The sequence below is a fragment of the Athene noctua genome, chromosome 3 (assembly GCF_965140245.1).
Source record: "Athene noctua chromosome 3, bAthNoc1.hap1.1, whole genome shotgun sequence".
NCBI lineage: Eukaryota > Metazoa > Chordata > Aves > Strigiformes > Strigidae > Athene > Athene noctua.
Genome location: NC_134039.1, coordinates 77,752,169 through 77,773,708, shown reverse-complemented (window position 1 = coordinate 77,773,708; position 21,540 = coordinate 77,752,169).

Below are 21,540 nucleotides of genomic sequence, written 5' to 3'. Positions count from 1 at the left end.
TCATGAAACACAGAGTAGAGTTTGTCAGGAACGCGGCACTGCCTTGGCCAGCTGATGCAAGGACAGGGCTCCCTTGGTGTCACCCAGGATGGGCTAGTGACAAACCTGGGCCCACACACTCCCTCTTTTCTGAGGCAGCATCATTCAGAGCTCAGAAGATGTTTTCAAAGTGTGCCAAGTTCCCTTTTTTGACCAAATTTCTAGGTTGTACTGGAATCACTCTATGCAACACAAACTCATGTTTGAATGAATATTTTTCCTTTTTTTTTTTTTCTTCTTTTACGAATGAAGTCAGGAAAAACTCTCTTGTGACAATGTTTTTTAAAAAATAATCAAACAAGGACTATTAGTATTTTTTTACTTTTTTGTATATATCTCAGTATATTTTTTTCACTTTTTTCTCATTCTTTTTTGTTTCTTTTATCTGGCCAAAAGTGCTTAGACATGGCAACAGCTTTTATGATTTCTGAGTGATTGATTATTAATGAGTTCACACATTTCTATGATTGCTTTGAAGACACATGTTGCAGGGAGGCAATAGCAGGGGCATTTTAACATTTTTTTATTCACAAATCTGCTGAGTCAACAGAGATTGAAGCTGCTTCTCTATCCAAGGTCTTGTATAGTGGAAACAAGCTGAAAAATGAGCAAAAGCACAGTGTGTGTGTTTACAAATGACAGGGATTTCTAATGTTATCATTATTATTATGCATACAATGAGCAGCAAACAGACATTTTTTTTTTCCAGGTTAAAGCCAGACATGAGAGTTTCTATGATGAATGTTGAGCTAGTTCTTTATCATTATACTTTAAAGGGATAGTATCCAGGGCAATGAGTGCTGCTTCTTTGTTATTACCCATGTTTTACCATTACATGGATCCTGTGTGGAAGAAACAAAAATCCAATCCAAACCAGCTGACGTCAATAACAACCAATCTGTTGACTGGAACTGGTTTTAAATTAAGACCTAGGAAATAATTATTTGTCTGGATGCTGGGTGTTCGCATGGTTAAGCTGTGGGATATGGTAGCTGGTAACCAGCTGATATTGATTATTACTCTGAGGATGATGATGAAGAAAACGAAAACATCTATTATATTGTAAGCTAGTGTGTGCCCAATAGAGATTATTTAATTAGGATTTAGTTTCATGGAGATATCATAAAGATGTTAATAGTATTTTTTTAAATTATTATTTGAATCATAACTGACACTATTTTTAAGTACTTTATTTTCATTGCTACAATGCTGAATGTCCCAGATTTCATTATCTGAGTATATATCTAGATATGTACATACATATGTGAATAACAGAGAAAATTTGCATTTGTGTGAGTGTAACTTATAAAGGTAATGAAACAGAGAGGAAATTTAGCGTAAGTATCCACCCATGTTATATTTAAACCCTAGTCCTACATGCCTTGTGAATGTTTGGTACACCTGGCATGTAGGATCAGTTGCTCTTTATGAATACATGTTGCCTTTAGAAGGAAAATAGAAGGAATAAGTGAAACCGGATACTTTCTCTTTAAATCATAAGAAGCATTTTAATGTTTTCTATATGTTCTGTTTTATTATTTTGAAAAGATTAATAAGCAAATATATTGATGAGCTCAAAAGTTATAATATATATATAGATATCCATAACTCAAAATAGATGATTTGAACAAAAGCTGTTTTCTTAATTTGTTATCCTGTAAATAAGTATACATTTTTGTAAAACAAACTGAGTTTAAAATGTTAAGTCCATCTGACATCCAAGCATGTGAATGTGTCCTTATTTGATTGTATCTTATAGATGTTCAGTGACGTGCTCAGGTGCTCAACAATGGCTGACTAGCGTGTGTGCTGTCATGCTATGGAAAAAGTGTACAGCATACCCGATGTTTAAAAAAATCCAAAAACACAAAAAAAAACCCCACAAAAACACAAAAAAAAAAGATTAGTCCTTGGAGAAATGTAATGTTTCCACAGTGAATGTTGCATGCATAGATGGTGGTTTGTTGATACTCATTTTGGTTTGGATTTCTTTTAATTTTCATTTTTCTTCCAGATTCATCAAGAAAAAAGTACAGACTTGTTCTCAAAATTGTAAAAACTGAAACAAAACCGGTATGAGAATTGTATAAAAATGCTTGTAAATCTGTCTCAGTTTTCACTTTATGTATAAATCCATGTCATGGTTTTGTGACTGTATACAGGATGTATCTTGAGAACTTATGCAAATTGTGCTGTATAAAGGCTGTTATCTCAGTCTGACAAATAAATATTTAAAATATCTAGTTTGGTTTATTTTGCCTAATTAACACAAAAATCTATTTTGATGGTTCAGATTCCCCATTCATTGACCACAGTGGGTTTTTTGTAATGCTGTACACACTGCCTATATTAATCTGTCCTATTTTGGCATTAGCCCAAGTCCTAGGATACCACTGATGTCTCACATTCCATTTTGAAGTAAGGAATGATTAGTTCATCAAAACTTTTCTTTAAAGAAGTCAGAACCAGAGGCCACATTCGGCTTGTTAATGTCTTCACACAGATTCATCTCTGGCATCCTATATAGACAACAAATAAATGTGCATACATCAACACAGGTTAGGAATGTACAGGATATTTTCTCCTCACTATGAAGAAAAGATGAACTGAATATGTAACTTAACTCTGTACCCTTTTAAGTTCTGATGAAGGCAGAATAAGAAAGCATCTGACAAACCCTCAAGGGATTTTCTGGCTCTTTCCTCCAGTAGAAAGAATGTTTCCAGGAACAACATCTTTTAGATATTTTATTATAAACAAGAAATTAGTTTCTTTCAGCAATCATTTTTATATTGCTGAATTGTACCTGACTTGTAGAACATCCATGAGGTTTTCCAATAGAGCTTGCATTTCTGAGCCACTTCTAGGCCTATATTTATTGTATTTGTGTAGTTTCCCTCTTTGATACAAATAATAAATAATTCATGCTCTTGAAGTAAGATAAATTGATGTCTGAGTCTGGCACCTGGAACACATAGCCTGGAATTTTTCCTGCCAGATGACGCTCTTTTCTCAAAAAAGAATGTTGTGAGAAAAAGGCAACAACTCTGAGGATGCCTCAAGAAAAGAGGTGCCTTTTTTCACATTAACCTACTTCCTACAGTAGTGATACAGCCTGACTTCTATTAGTGTCTAACAGGAGTCAAACTCTAGTCTTCCCAGTTCCTGCCTTAATCACAAAGACATACATTCAGGGTACTCTGAGTACCTCTCTCTGAGCATATAGTCAGGGCTACAACTGACACTCCACTCCACTACTCAGCCCCACTTCTCAGCATCTTCTTTTATTTTGGTGAGAAAGCTCCTGCCCAGCATGCTGGCCCTCTGGAAATGGCTAGAAAGCATTTCTGAAGTGCTGAAAGCTTCACGGGACAGAAAGCTGACTGAAATTAGATGCTGTGGAAGCTGTAGTTTTATCTGAATCTAGCTCCAGGGAATTAGTTGACAGAAAGAAAATCCCAGTATCCCTTCACATGCACAGAAAGAATGATTAAATAATATGATTCTTTTAAAATAATTAACAGTGTATAACAAAAATGTGTGTTAACTCAGTTAAGGCACTCAGCAAAGCGCAGAGCAGTGCCGGGTTTAATCTAGCAGCTATACATGAGATATGATGTGAAACTGGGGAGTGGGCAGTTCATGGAATATTTTTAAAGCGTAGGCTGAAATTAAAGCTCATATAGAGAGAATGCACTGAAAAATATATGCAGAGATTCAGTTAAGCATTCGGGCTCTGAGGACGGATCCCTCAGCTCTCAGACATTGAAATGAAACACCAAACAGTCACCAAGGTGCCTGTGTAAGCAAAGCTTAGTGCTTCAAACTTGCCACAACTGAGGGGCCGCGCTGCCCCCCTGCAGCATCGCCCGGCACTGCAGCTGCATTTCATGGGCACTGATTTCATCCTGCTGAAACTGCTTGAATAACTATTTGCTTCATTTTTATTAGTAGTTTTTTTTTAAATAAAAAGAAGTCTGAATTACCCCTATTTCTTCCAGTGAAGTTACGTATCAAAGACACCTGCTTCTCTATTCTGTCCTCTTTTCAGCGTCCTCTCCCTCCAGGGCTTTGTCCTCAGGACCTCTCTTCTTACAGGTTTGACAGATTTGTCAACTCTATACACTTTGGTTTTGCTTATATTAGTAACTCGAGCATGTCTGAATATGAGAACTTGTACTTTTAAACTGTTAAAATTGTCTGCAGGAACAAGAGTCTTCAGGTATATTGTCCTTACTATGAATGCTGTGCGCTCTGGGACATTTCGGTGAGGGCTTTCTTTCCAGGCACCACTAAGCCCTTGAGATCTAGCAGAAATTACGGCTCCCCAACTATGCCAACTTGTGAAACAGTGTCCAGCCCACCAAAATTCTGTGAATTATTTAGTCTTTTCTTCCTTTGGGAGGCCAAACTCTAGCAAGAACTTTGCAGCAAATATTTTCAACATTATTCTTTTCATAGAATGCTTTGGTTCGGAAAGGACGTTTAAAAGTAATCTAGTCCAACCCCCTGCAGAGAGCACATCTTCAATGTGACATCTTCAACTAGATCAGGTTACCCAGCACCCTGTCCAACCTGACCTTGAATGGTTCCAGGGATGAGGCATCTACTACACCTTTGGGCAACCTGTTCCAGTGTCTCACCACACCCATTTAAAAAAATTTCTTTCTTATATCTAGTCTAAATCTACACTCTTTTAGTTTAAAAACATTACGACTGATAAAAAGTTTGTCATCATCTTTCTTATAAGCCTTCTTTAAGTACTGAAAGGCCATAATAAGGTGTCCCTGGAGGCTTCTTTTCTCCAGGCTGAACAACCCCAACTCTCTCATCCTTTCCTCACCTGGAAGAGGTGTTCCATCCTTCTGGTCATTTCTGTGGCCCTCCTCTGGATCTGCTCCAACAGGTCCATGTCTTTCCTGTGCTGGGGGCCTCAGAGCTGGACACAGCACTGAAGGTGGGGTCTCATGAGAATGAAGGAGAGTGGGAAAATCACCTCCCTCCCTCGCCCTGCTGGCCATGCTTCTTGTGATACAGCCCAGGATATGGTTGTGCAAGCGCGTATTGCTGGCTTATGTCAAGATTTTCAATCACTGGTACCCCAAAGTTCTTCTCTGCGGGGCTGCTCTCAATTCATATCTGCCTATACATGGGAATTAGGAAACTCCTTCATCCCTTCCTTTTTCTAGGTGATTTTTCTGACACACCTAATACAGAAAGAGCACAGGTCACCTTTTTCAGCCCTGCTTTACAAAGACACCAAGTTCCACAAATTTCAATCTGTCAGTTAAGGGTATTTATGAATTTAGGCCATAACAATAAGAAAAAGAATATAATAAAAAACAGTCAAAAATTATCAGAGATCTCTCCAAATCTGTCATCTATCATACAGCAAATAGCATTTTAAACTGGTCAAAAATCTAAGCACATAGACATAGTTGGTTGATATATCTGTATCAGTACAGATAAAATGCTGATATTGTTTGCAGACAAGGACTCAGACACTGAAGTTCTGACAGAAGAAGGATAACTTTTAGTTTGGAGAAGCTGGTCATTTTACTGTGGTTACCATTTTCAAGTAGCTACTACTTTGGCCTTTCCAAAGGATTTAGAATTCCTTGGTCCTACAGCATTCCAGTTACTGTATCAGGTTTTTTAGATGATACAATAGATAAGATTTTGAACACAGATGAAAATAAATATTTTTTTTCAGCACAGACTATCAAATCTCAGAAAGTTATTGGTATCAGCAGTTCAGCATCTATAGCTACCATAAAGATGGAAGGCACTGCAAGCAAATTGGGAGCTGGGGTCAATACACTGGTTGGTAGGGTTCTTGCTATTTAGAGGGGCCTTGACAAAGGGACAAATGGGCTGATGGAAAACACATGAAATTAAAAAGGCAGATGTGAAGTCCTTCATCTGTGATGAAATAGTACCATGCACTAAGCTGAGGCCAACTGAATGAAGTTCAACTCTGCGGAAGGGGACTTAAGGGTCCTGCTGGACAAAAAGCTGGACATAAGTCAGCAGCATACCCTCATTATAAAGAAGACCAGCTAGATATTAGGGTGTACTATCACAAATGTATCCAGAAGGTCAAAAAATGTTAGTTCTCTCTACTTGGCACCTCTAAGAGTTGACAGTATTGTGTATAGGTTTAGGCTTTCTAGTAGTAGAAAGACAGTGATGTTATTGAGCAAGGCCAGTGGATGAGATAGGATAAGAGGCTTAAGACAGTTGGATTTATTCAGCTTGGGGAAGATAAGGTTAAGGGGAGCTGTCTAGAGATCCTTATAGGAGGGTATAAGGAAAATAGAACTAGACTCTTGGAGGTGTGCAATGATAGGACAAGAGTCAACAGACACAAGTCTCAACATGAGAAATTCTGTTTATATATTTGGAAAAAAAATCACAGTGGGTGTAATCAAACACTAGAACAGGATGCCCACAGAGTTTGTGGAATCTCTGTCTTGGAAGTATTTAAAACACCTTGACAAGTCCCTGAGCAACCTGATACATCTGGACTTGCTTTGAGCAGGGATGGGGAATTTGAGTAGATGACCTACCATTGACTCTTCCAAACTAAACTGCTGTCTATGATTCCAGAGTTAATGTAACAGAAATAAATTACATCCTTAAAATATCACTTCATTTTTTAAATACTCAAAGAGAAGGACAGTGCCTCTGGCTTCACAGATGTCAGAGTCACCAATATACATTACATTTTAGTTAGATTAATCATCAGGGTTTATTTGTGCTTGTGAAATGCAATGCATCTGTACGAAGAAGGAAGTGAGCAGCATCCCTTCATTGGCAGCAGTGTAGTCCCACTGCTCTTGAGTGAAATTCACTGTTGGCCAATATAAATCTTTCACATCAAAGAGCCGTAAATCCTGTTTGCTAAATTGCCTCTGGCAGCTGCAATACAGAAGTCTACTCCAGTTTTAAGGTTGCTAATCTAGCAGTGGCCTTTCTGCTTTCCAGTAAAAAAGGAAAAAAAAAAAAAAAAGTAACAAGGTGGAACATAATCAGGAGAAGGACTATCTGCTGCCTGACTCATGCAGGCCAAATTTATATATGCACTCTCACTAGCTGTGATAATGGCCCAATAGCTGTATCTGTACTTGTTAAAAAACACAGTGACAGTGTTCACCCTTTTACTTTTAGGACATCTGGAATGGACTGGTTGACGCTTAAGTGTCCCAAAACAAGTAACTCTGCCAAAATCACTTACTGAGAGTGGTCTCTGGTATTAGATGAGTGTGTATCACTTTGTATGTGTTTTGCTGATTAAGGATACCAATTAAACTCAGACACCAGAGTGAAAAGAATAGGCATATTTTACTGGGGATAACTAAATAATGTAACAGAATAACAGAGAAAACATACAGTAAGAAAAGATAGAATAGTGCACTTAAAGCAAACAAATAGGAAAATACAGGGTAATGCATCAAATCATTACTACCTGAGAGAGAGAATAGTGATTAAGAAAGATCCATCACCGCTTGCGCATGTTACCATCATCCAGCCCCGCAGTGGCTGGGCAGCCCCGGTGACAGCGAGGATTTGCAGAGCCTGTCCCGGCAAGGGGGAAATCCTACACGGGGCGTCCACCCGTAGGTGAGGCTGCCAGAGTCGCTGCAAATGGGCCCAGCCCTATATACCAGAGATCGACAGCCCAGAATAGCTGGCACCTTTGTTTTAAGCAAAAACATCTGGTTTCAACCTCACATTAGATTCCCCTAGAGCCTGGCCGGGGCTCAAGGGAGAAGCTAAGGGAGTTTCCCTGCTTATATAATTGTATTATGAGCAAGATCACGCATCGGGTCACAGGGCCAGACAACTGTCTCCATGCCTCTGTTATTTTATCCACACACAAAGAAGGATAAAGATACATTCAGGATAGCTACCTCTTCCATTCATATTTCACTAATGATTACATACTGAGTTAGCAGCTTTGGCTCAGGACCTGTTGTTCAGGCTTCAATACTTCCAATTTTACATCAGAATAGGTGAGTTGTTATAACTTAGTACAATACCTACTAGCACAATGGTTTTCAGTTATAAAATATACAGGATTCATCTATAGGTCAACTCTCGCTTGGGCCGGTTGTCCAAGCCTTAGCACTTCAATACGTCAGAGCTGTGTCAAAGGACGTGCTAGTAACAAAATGGCATGGACAACTACAAGTCAACACTCCAGTCTGTATCCTGCGTGGAACAGATTCTTACAATATTTTCACAACCTGGACTGGGAACCCAGATAGTAGTAAATGTTTTGTGACCGCCATGAGTTAAACTGAGGTGTAAAGACACTAAACAACCAGGTAAAATGCTTTATTTGTAGAAGAAACAGGTTAAACTTGGAAAATTATAATAAGCATTGTGATCTCTTATAAACCTGTAACAGAGAAAAGAAAAGAAAGGAAATAAAAGAAAGGAAAGAGATTCAAGGTAATCCAGTCACCACCTCAGGATCCAGCGTTGTCTCAGGTCTGGTAATCTTGGGTGGTGGGTGTACACACAGCAAATATTTCTGTCACCTTTTAAGTTCATCTCATCATCTGATTAGTATGCTAAAGAGAGAGGCAGGGATTCCACAAACTCATGTCCATGAGAGACAGGGAAAAGATGGAGTATGGGTTCTGTGCATGCACTGAGGGGCAGTGGGGTGCATTAACTGTTTTGTCCAGTTGAGACAGTGTCTGCGATCTCCCCCTACCACCTTTCCCTTTTCCTCCATCTGGTGTTGGTGGTTTATCTGTTTTATCAATCTTTTAGATTTTCTTTGAGGTTATAGTCATAAATTAAGGTGCAAGCATTAACCTGAACATGTGGTTTTACTCAGTCTACATCTTCCTCCCCGAGTCTTATCTAGGGAATTTGGCTATACAACTGCAAGGGAGTAGAGCCGTGCGCCCTTCAATACACTCTGTACTTTCCTAGGCAGATAATTAATTCCTTAGACTAATCACAAAGGTCAGAACTTGTCCTTGAGGCTTTTCATGCTGTTGAATGTTTGAGGCATTAATTCCTTCAGTTCCTTACAAATATCACAATGTATTTTGAAAAATATATGTTACAGTAATCCTTAGAAGACATTGCAAGGGAGCCAGACAAATGTTTCAGGTACCACTTAAAAAATTCAATGGGCATGTAATTTAAAACCACAAAAATATTCAAGTGAACTACTATTACTGTAAATCCCCTCCTTCCTCAAACAAGAAAAAGAAAGGACAATCCCAAATTCAAAGGGCTGAATAATGGTGGGTTGGGTGGTGGAACTGCTAGCCTACATATTCCTGCTCCTATTCGGAACTTTGCCTCTTTGATACCTGGCTGCTAAGTGACCCAACTTCAACAGGGTTATTAATGAAAAAATGTTTGAACAGGAAGGACTCTAGAATGGTGATTAGGTGAGTCGGTGGTGAATTACTGTGCAGTGACCACTACTACCCGATTTCCCTATGCATTTCATTCCTTGCTTTCTTGAGATCTGAAGTCAAAACAAAAACTCTCCTTAGACTAGTCTTCTCAACATATTTTTGGTGCCAGGAATAGCTGTGGTTCACGCAAGACTCCTCCTACTCAGTAGGTGCTGTGATTTAAAATATGAACATGGTAATAATTTAGCAGCAAATCGAGATTTATTAATTACTAGCAGCATTTAATCATTAACCAATTTAATGATTTACAAAATAATTCAGTAAAATACATTATAATTAAAATAGTGACTTAACTACAGATTTGGAGATGACAAGATTCACATTAACTTGCTATATGGTACCTTAAATCAATACATATATACATATGCATTCATAAGCACAAGACAAACAAACACACAGACAGACAAAAGTATTTGGATCCAGTGAAATATGTATGTACCCATAATTGTGAAAATAACTGTGTCATTTTCAAACATATCAGTAAGCAGAGAGAGAGTGGGTGAAAGAGAAGCTAGATCAAAGTTACAATTTCCCTCTTCTCAAGTTCAGACTAAATACTCACAATGCATTAGTATTCCTCAGTGGGCAATAACAGAGACTCAGATGAGTTGACTTTGCCCTGATCTCCCATCGCCTCTAACAGCAGATGATACCTTAAGGTTTTTGGTACCTGAGGGGCTTCCCAACTCAGGAGAGATAATGATCACAGGCCCGCTGCAGTCCAGAAGAGCTCCAAGGGTCTCACGTGGGGTCACTATTTATAGAGCCCAAGATAACTGACTTTTGTCAGGTACTTTGCACTCCGGTCCAGCTCGAACAATGAAGTGTCCTGGTGTCTTCCAACAGTTGCACAAGAACTTGATGGATGTGCAATTCTGTTACTGTTCTCCCTCAGCCACATCCCAGGTACAGGTGTACCAGGCTGTTAGGACGTTGTTCTAACCATTCCCAAGCAATAGGGAAAGCAGGAACCAGGCTCATCAAAGGGATGCCTTAACTCTCTGGTGTACTGCCATTAGCAGTCCTTACCTCCCCAGGCTGGTATGTGGCCCAGGCGTGGGGTTGGAATCACACTAAGCTCTGAGTGGCCCAGCAAGGAGTGGTGGGGGGAGGAAGAATTGCACCACCACAGTAGGGAACAGGAGACTTTCAGAAATCAAGTTTCATTTCAGATTTATTTTAGTAGGTAAAATATTTGATGTTCATATACAAAGGCTGTAATTTTATTTTTTTCCCAAATTAATTCACTTTCCTGTGTGCCAAAATAGGGTCAGGCTGCAGTTCAGGACTTCAGTGGGGAAAAGGTACCAAGATCCAAGCTGCTGCACAGCACTGCACCTTCTTTCCTGCTTCAGGAGCCTCTGCACCAGAAAAAAACAGCCAGTGGGGAAATCAGCTACAGGCGGGATGCAAAAGTCAAGTAGACAAAGAAGAGATGCAGCATTGTGGTGAAAGTGGAATGGGACTAGTCCAGGGCCTAAAACCCCTACGGTCCTCTTTTTATGAGAGAAGGTGCAATATTTAAGTAATAACACAATAGCACAGCTACTGGAAGAATGTTCAGTTCTCCAGATTTTTCTAAAAGTGGTCTGTTCACTGGATTGTGATTCTGTCTGCTCTTATTCATACTAAGTCCATGATTATTATCTTTCTAATTAATAAATGTAAATATTATAATTCGTTATTAAATTAATTTCTGAGTTTAGTGCAAATACGTATGCTTAAGAACAAAAACCAGTAATGATTCAGGTTGCAGATTCATCATACAAACATGAAAAATTCTAATAAATTGAGTATTTAAGGAATTCAAAGAGAATTTTGAGCAATCATTCCCCGCTAATCCTACAAGTAGGACCTAGAACTCCAACATCTCCCACTCAGCATCAGAAAATGAGAGTACTGTTAATACATAAAGATTTAAAGTCCTGCTCCAAATATTAGTTAAACACTAATTATTATCTATGAAGAACAGCTGAAAAGAATGCAATAAATACAAAAAGGAAAGAATAAGATACCTTCCATGAGGTATATTTAAAACTCTTCCCAGAAAAGCAAATATTGTGGAGATAAATGTGTTAGAGAATGGGGATTGGATGTTTATACCCAATCACTATTTCCACATCTAACTCAAAGAGAGTTTTCTATGATTGGCATTTCAAAATACAGAGGAATCCAAACTTGATACTTTTAGAGTTTTTAATGCTCATGAAACATGCTATTTGAAAGCAAGTCCTGATAATGTTAAGAAATGTCTGCATCTTAGTGAGAATACAAAGTATCTGATAATTTTTTAGCCAGTTACATTTCAAGACACCACGAACAATATAGTTATAAAAATTTGCAAGCTTTTTCATCCATGCAATCCATAGAAAGTAAGAAAATGCTATTTCTTTTCTTTCACGGGTGGAGCAGCTGAGGCACAAGAAAGCTACAAGTCTCTTTCCAAAGGTCTTCAAGTTATCATGACTTTCTCATCTTTTCTTTGTAAATGATAAGCCTTACTCAGTCCCTTCCTCTAAGAGGAAATGAAATAAAAGAAAATCTCATTTCAATGCTGTGTTCTGAAAATCAAATTAATAAAACCTGAAATATCTTATATCTAAAGAGCAGAGGTCAGAAAGGAAAATCCAACTAAAGAGCAGTAAGCATTCATGCTGACAGCAAGCGCCTGGAGCTTTCATGCTGTCTTTGAAGCAGAGTTGCGCTAAACGCTTGTGGGTAACTGCTCTGAGCTGCTTGCAGTCTCTGCTCTAATTGACAATGGTAATAACAGGCTCATTTTCATCAATGACTTTGAGAATTCAAAATGAGCTTTTACAACCTGGAGGCACTTTATTCTTTCTTCATCTTAGGCATTCAGAAGATGGAATAAAAAAAAAAAAAAAAAGGCCATGTGAAAGCGAAGACTGTTTCTTAGGACAATATTCTGTTCTCAGTCTCATCTAGCATGACTTCAGGGCACAGTAGAACTTAGTATTATTTTTCTTCTTTCCATTATTGAATCACAGATAGAGGGATACAGGCATGCAAAATTTCAACAGCTTTCCTCCCAGAGTTCAGTTGATGTCATCTTTGTTCAGTTAATACTGGTGGTTTCTGCACTGCTTTCCACAGGTTGTTTTTTTTTCTAGTTCTGGTCTGTATCACACAGATGGGAACTCCTCACCTAGTTCACTTCTGGTCTCCCACCAGCACATGGTGATGTTTCCTCACCTTTTTAGTTTAGATTAACTCTGTATTCAAGTATAGAAGAGCAATGCAGACTTAGAGGCCTGCATTGTAGGCATTTAAAATTAGGTAAAATGGACCCCACTTTGGAAGTCTTAACTATCATCACAACATTGCAAGCCAAGGGAACACTACAATTTTAGGAGCAACAATTATGCCTGGTAAGCAGGCAAGAGTGCTGTGGTTTAATGAAAATAAATCCTGTGCATAGTCTGAGATCCTTTGTTCATGACAGACAGATTAGTTGATACTATATGATATGTCTGATGTAGCTTTTAAAGCAGCATAAATATATTATATGTCTGATGTCTCTGTTAAAAGAAACCAGAGCTCCAGACTTTATTTAACACCATTCACATAAAATGGATTCATCTGAACTATTCAGGACATTTGGTTAACATCTCACGTTACCCAAAATTAATCTCTTTTTTGTTGTTTTGCTGAAAGGACATGCTTTCTCTGATAAACAAATGTATGTGCTTTCAATCATTTTCAGCATATTTCAATTCACATAGTGTAGTAAAGAGGCATAAAACATGCACAGCATGCATTCTAAAAGGTCAGAAACACAGAACCAAATCAACAACAAATTTCTTTAAACAATCTGATTTTTTAAATACAGTTTAAGAATTATTTTTAAATGATTGATTACTGACAGTCCTGGAATCATTATTGCCAAGAAGAAATATATTGCAGAATTGCTAAGAGTTTTTCCAAAGAGGAGGCAGTACATGTGTGCCAAGGAAACACAGCTTAAACCCACGAAAGAGCAATGTCTGGTGATGTGCAGCAAAGCAAGACTGACATACAGATTTACATGAGAATAGAAAAGCAAGATTGTGCTTTCTTGATGATGCATTAAAATTTAATTGAAAACTATAAAAAGGCTTAAAAATTACATATGATAAGATTTTCTTGAGTAAAAGCTTGTGTTTGGAGTAAGAATTCTTTTCTCATTCTGATCATGATGCTTATTAAGATCTTTAAGTTCAACATGATTTTACAGACTGTGTTGTTCTGATGCCATGAGGCTTCTCAGAAGTATCAGCGAGGGTGAAATTAGGTTTATAATTATCAGTAACCTTGATTTCTATGTCTTGGTATCATAAACACAAAGAGTAAATGTTTGGAGACATAGTAAAACAATGTGCCTACACAGAAACTCCATAGAGTAATATTAATTTTTATAATAAGTTCTCAAAGGCAAGGTTTAATCAAATAATATCATTAGGTAAATAATTAAGTAGTTGTTAGCATATAGGTCAAAAAAAGAGCCAAAAGAAACAGAAAAAAATTTTATTGTAGTGTTAATGAAGGAGCAAAGCAACAATATTATGAAGATTGATGCCCATGGGAAAAATGTTTCCTTGCAGCATTGACTTACCTTTAAAAATATTTACAGGGAGATGTTTTTGCGCATTGATAATAGAAGAAATAATAAGTATCTGTAAAACATGTTCCATATAATTATTTTTAAAAGTAATTAGCATTTGGGATAAGAGCATCAAGAGGTGAACGATTAAAAGTGATGCTTTCAGTTCTATGTATCTAATATCACTGATGGATGTTAATGCAGAAAGTGAAAATAATTCACCAGCACTTCTTTTTCTTTTTAAGCCCTTAAAAAAACTCCTGCTATAGCAACACCAAGTAATAACACCAAGCAGCAGCATTTTATCCAGTGCCACCTGACTTCTTTTAAGATGTGATGGATCCAAGTTTGCTGGGATTCAGCACTGTGCTATCAGTCACCTTAACTATGTGTGGAGGTTGGATTAGAAAACATACACACACACATATGCCCACACACCTGCTTAAAATTCTGATAGGCTTAACCTAGTTACATAGCAAAAGATAACACATTAGAGATGACTGCTGAGCTGCAGCAGCATAATGTGGCAAATGGCAAATAAAAGAGGAGCGCTCTTTCTCTACCAGAGGAGGTGGAGGACCTGCTGCAGGTACCCAGGGGCACGGCCCAGGTGCAGCATCCTTACGCAGAGAACAGTGCTGGAGCGATTCCTGCTCTCCCTCTTCTGCTTCTGCCTCTGTTCCTGCAGGGTCTCTGAGTGCTCTTTATACCTTCTTGTTATCTCCTTTATGCTTTCATCTATACAGGGCATTCTACATGCAATGCATACGTGCTCCTCGTTCTTGCCGTGCCTGAGCCAGGCTCTGCCCAGCTCTCCGGGCTGCATCGCTTCAGTGAGCAGCAGAACAGATGAGATTTGTATTCATGCCCTTAGGGCCCCTGATGTCATACTATGCTTATACTCTTGAGACCTCTGCTTATAGACAGGAAAAAATATAGAACCAATGACCCCTTTGCCTTGGAATTAAATCTAGTCAGTTATTACAAGTCTCTAGTGGATTCAGTCCATTTTCCAGTTACACAAAAATTTAATCTTTATTTTAATGACTTTATGTCTACAAGCATTCAACATAGACTCCTAGACCCCAGTCAAGCTCTGTGTTGATTAATAAGTAGAGGTATAAAATAAAAATTTATTTTAAAACCTAAAAAAATAAAGGGTCATATTTTTCAAATTAAAAAAAAAAAAAAAAAAAAGCCTAACACTTACTTTTTTAACAATGTAGCCCTTTATTACCAAAGAACAGTTATTTCATTTCAAAGATTCAGCCACTAAACTCCAGGCTGGAGGGAGACACTTTATCTTTCTCAAGAGTAGAAGTTAGAAAACTTTTGCTGGACTTAGACACATATGGTGGACTTGAGGAATGTAGAGGAGCTGGTATTGTGCATTCAACCACAACTAGGCACTCATCGGAAGTGTGACGGATCATGGATCATATTCCTGTTTTCTACATGTTTCTTGTCAAGCTCTGTAGAACAGTTTTTTGTTCTTTACTAAGTCCAGCAGGCCCTTACCCTGCATTGCCCTGAGCCCCAGCAGCCCCATCACGCCTCCCACAGGGGTGAGCTTGAGCTCAGCACCCTTACACATGGGCTGGACAAAAAATCACTGGGTTTGAACAACTTTCTGGAGCTGGGGTGAGCTCAGGCTTCACAGAAACCACTGATACGAGTCCGAAAAGATTCTCTATACTCCTAAAGCAAAAATTTGTTGAAACTGGGTTTGCCAGATTGATCTTTCCCAGTCATTCCTATTTAAATTATTACTGTTTACAGCTAAAGGTCTAACAGGATCAGAAGTTTAAGTAGATTGTTCTCAATCACCCTTTGCAGAGTTCAGTTCAATGTGTAACATGCAGGGTCTGTTCAATAGACAGCCAAGTCTGCTGATTAAAGTGCCTTGGAGGACTTAACTAAGTGGGGTAATGCCATAACACATCTCACCAGCCACCAGAACTAGGCATGTGAGCAACAGTACTTATTTTAAACCTCATGTGACAGCAGAGGCTGTAGCATTCACAGCATTGCTTGAAATCCAGAGTGGTACTGAAACTAATCTTTAAAGTTTAATAATACAATGATATTATACCTGAATTTTAAAATTTATGTTGTAGATTAATTAAGCTTTAACAAAAAATTGAGCAGGATCTTGCTCATTAAGAGAAAAAGTTCTCATTCAATACATCCTTCTAAGTCCAGCCGAACTGATCTTGTGTGTTGGTAAGTATTAGTCACCAGAAAGGTGCTCGGAAAAGTTATATGCTTGAGTCTCTATCGACATTCCTGCTTTATTTGTGTGTATAAGCAGTTACCCTTGCAAGGAACCAGATAGAGATATCCTATGGGCTTTGAAAAAATGCTTCACAGTTGTAAGCATAGATTTTTGAACAATAGATTTCTTTCACATATTTATAGATGAGATGAAAAGTGAGAGAATGGAAACTTCATGTTTTGTGCTGAAATTGCTCATTTCATTCTGTGTTAACCAGAACAGCAATAATAACGATTTTAAACAGCTATTTTTATTTGTAGAAAAGGCATTAATTATTACCAAGATTCCCTGGTGTTCTGAATTTTAATATTACTTTTAAATTATAGTCTTGGATCTGTGATACATTTCCAGTATCAAATACATTTCAGCCAGTCTTCAAAAACCTTGATTTAAGCTTCAAAAGAATATGAAGAATGCTGACTAGGCAACAGCCTAGAGAGATAATAATAAGGAATAAATGAGTGAGTAAACTCTCTGAGGAAGAAAACCCAGGGGCTACATAAATCTGGAGCACTCCCCACAAATATATGCTATAATTTTTATATAGAAGACGTCAATTGAAGATAAAGACAATATCACTCCACATATGATGGTATAAATATGGTGATAAGGTTAAAAGAAAAAGAAGATTTTTTTAAATTATAAACTAAAAGTAAACATTAATAAACATTTTATGGAAAATTGCTTTGTGCAGACACCTCTATTAACTTCCACATATTTTAAATGCTACTAACAGTGATGTAACTATCTAGAAGAACACAGTTAAATCATTTTTATATGTTATTGAGAATAAAGACCAGCCATAAGCTTCAATTTTTACATCTTCTATTAGCATTTGTGAAACTCGGATGTTTAAACTTCACATCAGAACTTCTGACATTTAAAGGCTGTTGATTTTAAAGCAAGCAGCAGATGGCAGCAGCGACAACAACATTGCACCTAGGTTTACACATCAGGCATTTAGGCTAAGGTATAGATAGATTGCAAGTTTTTTAACTTCCAGTAGACGTCAGGGGGAGAAGCTACCCTATCTGATTAGTCTGGGCCTTAGTTCTAAGAAAAAAACATGTGTAAAATTGCATTTTTGCCTGAATAAAATGTTATGTGGAAACATGTTTTTACAAATACTCTCTTAGCCGTGTCAATGCTGAGGAAATCTTGGCTTTAGAAAGCAGCAAAGTCTGTGAGTGGATTTAACCCTTTAAAAAATGCAATTTTTTTTAATTACTAAAAATGAACAGAAATTCTTTAGAGCAAGAATTTTGAGGCATGGACAACATAAATAAGATGTAATCAATACACAAATTAATTTATTTCTAAGGTCCTGCGCTGGCTCAAAATGTGCATTTTTAGAAGCTTGAGGTGTTGCTGACAGCCCATGCTGCTCAGCAGTGATGATGTGACAAGATTTCAGACTTTTGGAACATGCAGGGGTCTCCTTTAGCAGTCCCAGGCTGCGCAGCTGAAAGTAGACGCAAAAACTAACCATGAATCCGGCTGAACTGCCACTGATACTGCTTTCTTTTAATGAAGCATTTGCATGCAAAGTGTCATTTTTGGAAGGCTAGAAAATCTTAGAAAAAACATACCTTTTAAAAATTAACATTACATCGTTAAGTACATGCTAATGCTCTCATAGTCATACACACTTTTGCAAGTCAAATAAAAAACCATTTTTAGTAGTCTTCATGATGATACTTCTCTGCTAGAACAGGATACTCTTTTATCTGGGTGTTTGCCAAAAGAGAGTGAATGGATGGTATGTGCAATAAGGCACTATTTCTTGTTCAGGGTAGGGTCAGAGGAATTAAAAATTGATTAAAGTTATGTCTCCATCTGCCACCTTTCCCATACTCCATCTATGCCAAAAATAATGAATGAAGTTCAGAATCAGACAACCTAGTTTTAAGCTACAAGAATTGTACCAAAAAACATTTTAAATTGCAATTTTATATATACACCACTACTTGAATATTAGTAAACCAGATTTGAAGACATAAATGAAAATCCATTGTTGAAGGATATATTTTTCAGCTCTGCTTTACAGATGTTTCCAACTAATTTCAGACAAAGAACTATTTGGAATATACCTATATATAGATAGAACTATATAATGGAATATAATCCTCTTCCCCACCATTGGATACTGCTGAATAAGTGTGATTCTACAGAAATAATTTTATAAAATTTTGATCATTAATTGCTGAACAAGAAAGTAAATCTCACTGACCAATTTAACAGCTTAAAAACCCATCTTCTGTCAGAAATCAGAAACAATTAGATCTTTAAACATTGTCTTACAAGCCTAATAAAGATTCTTATTTTTAGTCAAAAGTTTTCTTTTTTTAATGATGCCAGTTTCTATCAATCTATATCATGGTCCATCACAGAACGTTTAACAGGAGAAAGAGTGGGTATCTATCCAAGTAAGTTTACAGTGTGATGTGTATGTCAAAAAGAATTGCTCCTGCTTTGCCAGCTCTGGAGAGAAGGGGCAGTTCAAACAGGTGAGCAGTAGGACTCGTATCGCAGGCAATCCAAGAAGGTAACAAGAGGTCTTGTTATGGTCCTGCTGCTCAGCATAGCTTTTAAAATGCATAGGCATAGAGACCAAAACACCACATATATCTGTGAATTGTACAGTGTATTTTCACCCATAAATATAGAAGTAATTACAGGCCATTTTTTAATTTAGGTTCTAGACTTTTCTGTACAGAGAAGGTATTAATAAACAGAACTATTCATGAAGACACAATTACTGAACGAGATTTTAACATTTTGGTAAGAAAATTCACCCATTCTTCTTGCATTGCAAAATTCAGTCATGTGGGAAAATGCCTGAAGAGTCAATATAAGAGTGCTGACAGCAGCCTGAGGTATCTCAGGTCAGTGCTGCTACATTTGCACTTGGACACAAGGATGAGAGAACATCTGTCCCACTCATAAATAACTACATCTAGCAAGAGCTCTCTTTTAACATATGTTAATAAAATTATCCTATACCTTCTTTCAGTTCAGTTTGAACAGAATTGAAGATATTGCCTCAAATGAGGTATATTACAGATCACAGAAATTAGGAATGCTAGAGACCTAATATTAGTTTGTCTCTTCTACCAAGGCAATTTTGTCTGTATGATCATGTACATTTTTTAATAACCAAAAAAAATGGATCATCCTATATTTTTATTGGAAAACTGCTGTTTAGTAGGTTTTCCCACTTGAATACCCATCCTGGTGACATGCAGTTTTAGTTTAGTTTAATCATATAATTTCTACAGCTTCAAAAAGCAACAGCATTATGTTAACAGACTATTGGTGGCTGTGAAGATGTGACAGAACATCGCCAGTAACCTGTATGTCCAAAAAAATCATCAGAGACAAGAAACTCAGCAGTTTCTTTGTGTTTACGTATGTGTTTCTTCTTTCACTTGCTAAAACACAAAGTATTGTGGAAAAATTCTAAACATCCTGTTCATTTGGTAAGACACAGTTTCTAACCTCAAAACTGATTTTCTGTACCTAGTCATTGGCTATCGGATGTGAATGTGACTCCCATGTGTCATGAAGGAGGAAGAGAAGACTTGACTAAGGAAGCAAAGGTGAAAAAATCTGTCCCTTTTCACAGTGAAGTTCCACTATAACATTGTACACACTGCAACTAACAGAATGCTTCTACTTTCTGGGTCTCTTCAAAAATTCATTATTTTTTCTGTTTCTGTTTTAACTTTTCTTTTGTTAAACACTGAAAATAATATGGACCTTCTCCCCCAGCCTCAGTTAGTGTATCACAAGCAGTTGGCAATTCTGGTAATGGAAATGAACTGGAGCTGGAAAGTTCAGAGAAACCACCTAGATATCTTTTTTAATAAGGTTCACAGTATGTTTTATCAATAATGAGCAAACACTCTGTTTTGCCAGGAGATGGTGCCGTAACTCCAGGAAACAAACTTGTGTTTTTACTCAGAGAAAAGTATAGATTTCCTTTTAACACCGCTATAGAGAAGTTTAAACCTTAAACATGCAAAATGAAGATAAAATCTACCCATGCAGTATTAAGCTCCAATATTGTTTCAGTTTTGGGGGCTTCTTAAATTTCTCTGGTTTCAGGAGTTTTCTTGTTTGCTTGCTTGTTTTCTATATACGAAACTACTCAAATGAATAATTAAATACAGTACATAATCCAGATTTTGGTTTCCCTAGGTTGGTCTGTTCTTTACCTTAGTTTACTTCAGTAAGTATGGTTCTATTTAATTTTTAATGGATATACTGAAATTTGTAAGACTTTTCTATAGATAGAAGATTGATCCCAATACTGATAGTTCTTATGAACTAATAGTGAAAAAATCAGGCAGATATTTTGTAATGATACGTTAAGCAGAATTCTTGATTTCAGGAGTAATTTGGGTCTGTAAGACACCCGAAGAAAACATGATCACTTTGGGAAGCTCAGGGCCATTCCAGAACCTACTCTTCTGTAGCTAGCCATGCTTCAAACCAGCATTTTTGGTCCATATGAATTGCACATGCTTTGCACCTTCCCTGTCCTTTGCATTTTATTGTTCATTTTGGAATATTTTAACCTTAAAAAAAAATCAAACACTCTGCTTACCTGTGTTTTACAGAACTCGAGATGATCCACAGCAGAAATAAAAACTGTCAAGAGGTATTGCTGTTTGACAGGTTCTTAGACAAAGACCTGACATAAAAAAGAGAAATTTAACTGACAACAGTTCTGTTAGTTCCGTAAGTTGACAGAGTTGTAAATATTTTTCAGGCAACTTACATCTGAACTTCTTTGGATTTGCTACATGTTGTTTAGTAGAATGGAGTTTTCTAGGATATATTCAGTCATGAAAGGATCTTCCTAGACTCATTAGATGCTCTTTAAGGTCCCTTCCAACCCTAATCACCCTATGAATCTATGAAATGGAGACCTAACTTGGCAGCCAGACTTGTTTAACTCAGACATAGGAGCAGTCTAAAGTGCTGGAGTCTCATCTGAGGCCAGGATATTTACAGGGTCTGGCTGCCTTTTTAGCAGGTGCCAGAGGGAACCTTTTAAGATGGATCCCGGTTTTCTACTCTAGGATTTGTTTGATGATACATGTAGAACCCCAAACTGGGTACATCATGGTCTATCTGTACTACTTATAAACTCAAAGAATAACCAAGAATCT